This window comes from Patiria miniata, unplaced genomic scaffold (genome assembly GCF_015706575.1).
Source record: "Patiria miniata isolate m_02_andy unplaced genomic scaffold, ASM1570657v1 HiC_scaffold_18, whole genome shotgun sequence".
Classification (NCBI taxonomy): domain Eukaryota; kingdom Metazoa; phylum Echinodermata; class Asteroidea; order Valvatida; family Asterinidae; genus Patiria; species Patiria miniata.
This window is the reverse complement of record NW_024037056.1, coordinates 489,162-498,864: the sequence shown is the minus strand read 5'-3', so window position 1 is coordinate 498,864 and position 9,703 is coordinate 489,162.

Sequence of the window (9,703 nt, the reverse complement as noted above, 5' to 3'; positions counted from 1 at the left end):
GGAAAATAATGAAAAAAATCAACAACAGCATTACCAAAATTTTAAATTATTCAAAAACCAGGAGGGTGTTCCACTCATGCATGAATAATTTGTATGCAATATTACAAGGGTAAGCGAACACAGTCTCGAACACAGTCTCGTAAAATCTCGCGAAGGCTTTTGGGCCATGCGTGTGTGACCTCGGGACAAGAAGCTGAGGTCAAACAGGGCTGTGTGCATTATACGGCCACTGACTGGTCCGCTCAAATTATTATTTAGGACGCCAAGGCAACGAAGACAAACAGAATGAAAACAGGAGTCAAATTGTACTTGATCCAAAACTTGTTCTTTCAGAAAGACTTTACAATATTTCATGCTCATGACATCAATATCAATTTGAGCTCACAAAGCTAGTGTCATAATATGATGAATTAGATTCAATCTCTACAAGGTACAACTTTAAGCTCTAAGTTTATAAAGTAAAGTTTAGTTAAGTTCCTAGTAGTCTAAGTTTCACCTGCTATAATTACAGTTCCTGATTCGAATTGTAAAGTTCCATACAGTTTCAAATATTCAAAATTCTGCTTATAGTCGTCATAATTAAAGTTAAAGTTCCCCGAACGCCAGGTCAGTGAACGACATGGCGGCACCGTTGCCTGACGTCATACTCGAACTCTTGACGTCATATTCGAACTCTTGGCACAAGATTCATTTTGAGGAAGTTCGATCAGGAACATTTTGTTAAGCAGTGTTAAATTCGTGATGCACGGTGCACATGCGTGCTAAACTTAAGTCTCACGTTGGTCAAAAGTGGACATAAAAGAAATCCCTGTTGCGCATTGTAATACAGACGGATACTGATAACCAGCGGTACACAAAAACATCGGCAAGTTATCGTGTTTTAACAACACCTGAATAAATCCCCGTCATCTGATTGGTGGATCGTTGATCACGTGTCATTGAATTATTCGTACCAATGCACGGCGCGCGCGTGGCGCGCAGCGCACAGTGCAATGGAAGTACTATTGCACTGTGATTAGAAGTACCATTGCACTGTCACTGCACATGTTGCCAAAGGTGGCGCTGTGGTGTTTAAATTGGCAATAAAAGTTCTGGACTTATTGAACTGTTTAAGTTTTAAAGTTATGGAAAAGATTTAAATTGAGATAACTTGAATATGATTGTTCTCAACCTATTGAACAGTTTGCATAAATTAAATATGATAACTCTGAACTTGTCAAACTTGTAAAGAATTTTTAACTTGAATAAATTGGCTATTAAAAGTCAACCCATCAGATGACAAGGATTTATTCAGGTGTTATAAAAAACAAATAATGAATGTTTCACGTTCGTGCAATAGAAAGAATAATTTCATTCGGTGGCAGATGAAATGTTCCATTCCACGAGGCGAAGCCGAGTGGAATGGAACATTTCATCTGTCACCTCATGAAATTATTCTTACTATTGCACTCACAAACATTCATTATTTGTATACTATAAAAGGTCACCTATAAGGCGTGATGTTTGTTCTTACCCGACGTGATGTGTTCGTATCGCGGCGTGATGTTTGTCCTTATATCCGGGGTGATGTGTGTGTTTCGTGGCGTGATGTGTGTCCTTACCCGGCGTGATGTGTGTGTATCACGGCGTGATGTTTGTCCTTACCCGGCGTGATGTGTGTCTATCGCGGCGTGATGTTTGTCCTTGACGGCGTGATGTGTGTGTTTCGCGGCGTGATGTGTGTCCTTACGTGATGTGGGTGTTTCACGGCGTGATGTGTGTGTATCGCGGCGTGATGTTTGTCCATCGCGGAGTGATGTTTGTCCTTACCCGGCGTGACGCGTGATGTGTGTATCTCGGCGTGATGTGTGTCCTTACCCGGCGTGATGTGTGTGTATCGCGGCGTGACGTGTGTCCTTACCCGGCGTGATGTGTGTGTATCGCGGCGTAATGTATGTCCTTACCCAGCGTGATGTGTGAGTATCGCGGCGTGATGTTTGTCCTGATACCCGGCTTGATGTGTGTGTTTCGCGGTGTGATGTCTGTCCTTACCCGGCGTGATGTGTGTGTATCGCGGCGTGATGTGTGTCCTTACCCGGCGTGGGTGTGTGTACCGCAGCGTGGTTGGTATATTTCACAAGAAATGATTAATATTTTTTGTATAAAATGATGATTGAGCTAATTATTTGTAAGACTAAGGATTATTTACACATCAAAATATGTTTATGCTAGCATTTTAAACGACTTTTTATTGGCTATAATAAATAATGGAATTAAGCTGACAAATTATTTCTAAATAATAACATTTCATGTACAAATTACTTGTAAATAATTATGTTGCAAAAATCATTTGAAAAAATATTGAGATAAATGTGACAAACTTATACTATATTTTTGTTTAAAGACATTACGTCACGATACACACACATCACGCCGGGAAAGGACACACATCACGCCGTGATACACACACATCACGCCGGGTAAGTAAGGACAGACATCACGCCACGATACACACACATCACGACGGGTAAGGACAGACATCACGCCGCGATACACACACATCACGCTGGGTAAGGACAGACATCACACCGCGATAAGGCGATACACACACATCACGCCGGGTAAGGACAGACATCACGCCGCGATACACACACATCACGCCGGGAAAGGGCACACATCACGCCGCGATACTCACACATCACGCCGGGTATAAGGACAAATATCACGCCATGATACACACACATCACGCCGGGTCAGGACAGACACCACGCAGCGATACACACACATGACGTCGAGTAAGGCTATACATCACGCCATGGTACACGCACATCTCGCTGCATTTTTCAGGTACACCTGATGAATTAACGTGGAATAACTACTACCAGTATCGTCATGTAGAGCGCGTCCCAAAGGCATTACGCAAGATTCACGATGCTTCAGCCAAGAACACTGGGGGCGTCCTAACCGTGGACTCGGACCTGCCAGACACGAACATGAATTCCGTTTTCATGTTGGATTATCTAGTTGAGACGTCAGGTTTAAAGTTGGTGGATTTAAACGAGTGCGTCACTCAGTCGCGGTATTTCTCATTTTTTGGTGGAATTTCATAATTTAGAGCCATGTTCACTGTAGTCTAGTATTTCTTGTCACTGCATTATTTACGAATAAGTTTGTCACATTATCTCATTATTTTCAAATATTCTTTTTGCAACATTATTGACTTACGAATAATTTGTAAACGTCATGTCATTATCTACATTTTTTGCAACATAATTATTTACAAAATAAATCTAACGTTTTCTGATTTTTTTCAAATACTTTGGCCACATTATTATTTAGAAATAATTTGTCAACAGGGCTTTCATATGGATGCGTTAAGATTACTATGAAACATGACAATGTCGCTAAGAATGTTTACATTATTTTGTTCCATTGTATAAAAGGTACTTGATGGCACTCCTGGCAAAGCTGGAAAGGTTTATACGAATTGCGCCAGTGGCTCTGTGGCTTTAACAGTCGCTGTGGGCATGAACTACAAACATGCGCGGAGCTCGGAGGTAAGAAGAGACACTAACAGTCCACGCCATGTACATGTAGATAAGTCGAACCACAGTTCGATTGGATTGGTTTGGTTTGGTCACGAAGATATTTAAGATCAAGTTCTCCAACCAAAATGTGGTATGAACTTATCAGAGTGGTCTAATTTGGGGTTTGTATTGTATATGCTATTCAATAATGTCTTGTACATCTGCATTTTTCAGGTACACCTGATGAATTAACGTGGAATAACTACTACCAGTATCGTGATGTGGAGCGCGTCCCAAAGGCATTACGCAAGATCCACGATGCTTTATCCAAGAAAACTGAGGGCGTCCTAACTGTGGACTCGGACCTGCCAGACACGTACATGTGTACATGAATTCCGTTTTCATGTTGGATTATCTAGTTGAGACGTCAGGTTTAAAGTTGGTGGATTTAAACGAGTGTGTCCCGGTATTCCATATTTTTTTTTATGGGATTTTAGAATTTAGAGCCATATTCATAATTATAGGCCTATCCGCTCCATTCACAAGTACCCCCTCACCGGCAAAGAAAGCACAGTTAAAACAGGAAGTAGTACATATGACGATTTCAGGGACTTTTCCTAAAACAAATGTGGCCGAGACAATCATGGAGGAATTGAGAGAAAATGACAAAACTGTTTTGACCCCTGCCAGTACATTTTCAATGGGCCGATTGCGCTTTTTGCATTCAGTTTTATTTATGCATATGCAAGCATGAATTTGAATTCATTAGTGAACGGGGCTATGCAGATTGATGAGCAATTACGCCTTTAATCTGTGCAACAGCAGCTTATATGATCTCTTGAAGCCTACTGCTGCCAGGGTTTTGTGCCATTTCAAATTTATTAAGACGCTTCTTCTCGAAACTTATGATAACCAAAAGTACACCAGTTTGCACTGCACTAATGTTCCTGGCCAAATGACGTCACACTTACGAAGAGGAACAAGAGTAACGCATAGCATGCAGCATGCATGAATATTTAAAATACAGGCGTGTCCCATAGTGTGGGTAATTGGCATACCAGGTTTTTTTTTGCTTACGGGTGAGGACAGAAATCACGCCGTGATACACACACATCACGACGGGGTAACAGGACACACATCACGTCGCGATAGACACACATCACGCCGGGTAAGGACACACGTCACGCCACGGTACTCACACATCACGCTGGGTAAGGACAGACATCACGCCGCGGTACTCACACATCACGCTGGGTAAGGACAGACATCACGCCGCGATACTCACACATCACGCCGGGTAAGGACACACGTCACGCCGCGATACACACACATCACGCTGGGTAAGGACAGACATCACGCCGCGATACACACACATCAAGCCGGGTAAGGACACACGTCACGCCACGGTACTCACACATCACGCTGGGTAAGGACAGACATCACGCCGCGGTACTCACACATCACGCTGGGTAAGGACAGACATCACGCCGCGATACTCACACATCACGCCGGGTAAGGACACACGTCACGCCGCGATACACACGCATCACGCTGGGTAAGGACAGACATCACGCCGCGATACTCACACATCAAGCCGGGTAAGGACACACGTCACGCCGCGATACACACACATCACGCTGGGTAAGGACAGACATCACGCCGCGATACTCACACATCAAGCCGGGTATCAGGACAAACATCACGCCGCGATACTCACACATCACGCCGCGATACTCACACATCACGCCGGGTAAGGACAAACATCACGCCGCGATATGGGAACATTGTACTTGGCTGCTAGTGTCGATCTCTACCATCCTCTAAGCACGTTTGTAGTTCATGCCCACAAAACCCGTTAAAACCCAACAACTGTTAAAACCACTGGAGCAATTCGTATAACCTTTCCAGCTTTGCCAGGGGTGCCACGGGTACCTTTTATTAGGCGACATTTGTCATGTTTCGTAGTCATCCATGAAGCCCCAATAGCAATCATCAGACGAGTATAAGTCGCAAGGGACATATGTCATATGCCATAAGATAAGATACCAGTCTTATTCACAAGACTTGACATCGACAGACAATCAGTCAGCGAGTCAGTGAGTCACCCACATGAAGAAACGACCCTCAAAAACAAGCAAACAAGCGCAAGTTTTAGAAGACACTAAAACTGCAATTTGATAATTATACCTTGATTAGGTTAATTTTTTCGATATCTGAGTATTTTCTTCTCTACCCGACCAGGTCAATCATGCTGAAGCCAGCCTTCTTGATGTCCGTTCGTATTTGGGCTCTGTCGGCCTTGGACCAGCCCGTCGGTTGCCACTCGTGATATTCACCGTTGAATCTGTTGAATTCGAAATTGGGAAAAACCGACTAAAATCGAATTGTGACATGTACCCAACGATCGATGTAGGTTTCCACTAGAATCCCATTAACAGATATTCAAGTCAATAATCTTAACGACACATGTATGCTACACCAATTCGTGTTTACTGTAGGCCCACTAGGTAAAAATCCAACATCAGATTCCCTTTTAAATTTCAGGGGAAAAGACGACGACCAACTTGCTTGGAATGTGCTTTTCTGTACTGCTAATCTGGGTGCTCCAGAATTCTTAGAAGTAATTTAAAAAGTAAACAAGATTCTTACTTATCATTGTTAGCCAGCACGTTGTAGTCTATCCGGCATGTTCCTCAGAATTTCATATTCGGCGCCCTCAACGTCCAGCTTGAAGATGATGTAATCATCATTGGACAAATTACCCACAATCCACTGCGAGAGGCCAATGACCGGTGTTGTCTTCTGATTGGACAACTGGCGGTAACCTCCTATTGAAGAGTGGATTTCAAATAAATCTGTGAATTTAGGGGTTTTTTAAAGTGAAACTTAGGCCTATAACTAAACGATTTAAGGGCGAAAATCACGCTGAATTTTAGATTTAAATACTTTGAAAGAGAATCACTTTTATTAGTCGAAAATCGAGGAAAAACTCAAGCTTTTCAAATTTCAATCTGAATTGTATTGTCCCTCGTTTATGAGATTGAGTGAAAACTAGTTGATAATAATATAAAACGAATCAATATCATTAAAACTATTATAAAGTACATGTATAACTATAGCCGTGAGACTTAATGACGTCACGCTTTGTTTAAATGTGTTCTTTCTGAATGCTTGTTTTGATATGACAGTCTCCACAGATATCATACAAAGAACAATGAACATAACATTGCCAATTAAATTAACTAACACAGACAAGAATCACATCATTACAGAGTGCACAAAGGAAAAAGCTACAAGCAGCTTAATTATTTCCATTGCGTACGCCACGTGAAGACGAGAGCAACAAGCTCTCGTAAGAAAGCGCACATGTCAATAAGTGTGACGTCATGATGCCGAAGATGTATTAAGACAAACCTGTTTTGTCATCTTTCTTTTCCTGACCAGACACGAACAGCGAACCGCCGCCCCACTGCATGTCAGCGCCATGATTACTACCTTTACTGGGTGACCAGACCATCTCCGAATAGGCCGTCATGTACCCTGAAGAACAAGTATAAGTTGACCACCTAGTTTGAAAGACGAAGCCAATAGTCGTGCAAAACTATAATCTTTGTCCCTAATTATTGGATGTCTCGATAGTGAAATGACCTATTCGAACGCGGCACTTGTTTATGGGTACAGGCTATCAAGTACACACAGGAGGTTACATGGACATAATTAGTCGAGCTTCGACAAAAATCACTGATTGTGTGGAAAGAGTAGAACATTAGCACTCACACGTACCATTTAACCAGCCAAAACCAAAAATTAAACACCGCAGAAGTCCAGCTTACGCTCAATAACAGTTCACGGCAGCAATATTATACATCACATAACATTAGCAATGCATATCGACCAATAAAGACCCAGTCATATTATAAAATGTATCGGGCTCTTTGTTACGTACCAGAGATACAACATTAAAGATTGTGATATTACAGCCCACAAACACCTTACTTGGGAATGGAGCACAGGGAGATGTTAAAATTATTCACCAAAGCAAAAGGTTTACTTTCAAGAGATTTAAACACAAATGATGATATTTTCAGTACTTATTGTTATGGAGACAATTCAGCTCAACGCCTACATCGACACTCAATCAAAAAGGCCAGTGGGATGGGAACTCTCCCGCAGGCAAATGGTCCAACCTGAACCGACTCAGATCGGACACTGGCCGCTACCAGCAATACCTTTGTAGAATAGACCTTTGTCATGCTGCCACCATTTTCAGTCATGTTCCCTGTATCCAATAACAGTACTGAATGATGTTTTTTGTGCAAAAAGGAACCAGACTATTTTCCTTCCAGCCTCGCTTTGGTTACGTTGATACAAACGAAACAATACTCATTTTCGAATGCCTACTCATATATTGCAACATATACAATGTATGCAGATACACGAATGTTTTGTATGCAATATCTTCAGAGGCGTCGCTTGATTCCAAAGTACAAAGTACAAGGGTAAGGTCTTCGCCAAACTGCACAGCAACGACATAATACGCTCTGAGAATAATTAACCGTACCGACTTTCGGGCCCACAGCAATCCTTTATTTTATAAACACAAAACACTAAAGGCCAATGATATTTACCTTCTACAGCTTGGGACCTTCATGTACCAGCTTTCCAACAATAACCTGCCTAACACTAATGTCTATCTGTTCAATGTTTTGTAAAAATCAGGATGTTCACCGTCATTTTACTAAGCGTTATCATGATATTCACCAGACCTGGGCTCGTACAACTTTAACTCAAAAAACTGTTAAACATGAAGGCCCCAAGCTGTGGAATTCTCTCCATCCGTCTCTTAAAAAGGTGTCAAATGTGTCATTATTCAATCGCAAATACAAAACCCAATAAATTAACAAATATGTGGTAGAATAATCCCATTTTGTAAGACCAAATAACTCTAGTTTTATTTCGTATTACTAGCTCTGTACCAATAGTTTTTGATATTTAACTCCTATCGTTGTACTTGTACTTGTAAGTAATTGTAACTGTAATTGTAATTGTAATTGTAATTGTTCTTTATTACAGTGGGGGTCTCCACTCGACAAGCTTATGCTTTTTGGAGACCTCCATCCATCCATACACAATAATTCAAATGTTCAGTAATATTATTATGTACATGTACTTGTATGCGTTGGGAAAATTAAAGATTTGATTTATTGATTGATTGACATGATAGGCCCATACATGAATAACAACGCGCAGTGGCGAACCAAAAGGCTAAACGAACTCAAATTGTGGAAATTGGTACTTCGAAGCTACAACTGAACCGCCTTTCTCCTAAATTCGTTTCAAAAAATGCTATATTTTCGAGAGAAAAGAAAATATTTCGTTCGAACACCATTAATACGCTTTGATCCACATTGATCCACTATAAGGTATATTTTGAGGGTCTTATAATCTAATGTCAGGATAGTGAAAACATGCAACCCAATAACTCTTTAACAGTTTGCCATTTTCAAAAAAAATATCCGGCATTATTCCATTAGGCTACGCTGCACTAGCACTGTCTGCAAAAATTGAATTCAAATAACTTGCACTCTAAATCTGATGGAAAAATAGTACAGATATAAAAACATCGTGTGAACTGAAGCAACCGCAAAAGACTTGTAGTTGTTGACCTTGCGATATGTGGCATAATAGACCTTTATTGGGGTACGCCATCTTGAAAATCATAGTGAAGCAAATAATCAAAACAAACATGGCGGCCTAAATAGTGTATGCGGTGAACGAGTGACTCTTGTAAAGTTACAGAAAATTTAAGATGGATGGATCGATCGAAATTATCCGAATATTTGGATAAATGAGGTTATTCTACAGGAGAACATTCTTCAAGAGTCACGTCTTCACTGTTTTGGGGAAAATAATGTTTTAAAAATTACCAAAATTACCTTCTTTTTTTCCTTTTTTTTTTTAATATTCCTAACCAGGAATGCGTTTCATTCATTCAATCGGATTTCCATCAGATGGGCACAAATTGGCGAACCTTGCTGAATTGGGAGCTAAATATTTCTACCAAACTCGTCCCCAGGGTGTCGAGCAGTACGCGCCCATCACTAGACCTGCTCTTTCACCCTGGTATATTGGATAATTAATTTGCATGTGCAAGATTTTGAACACGTATGCAAATGAGGAGTCTGGTGCCTGCATGT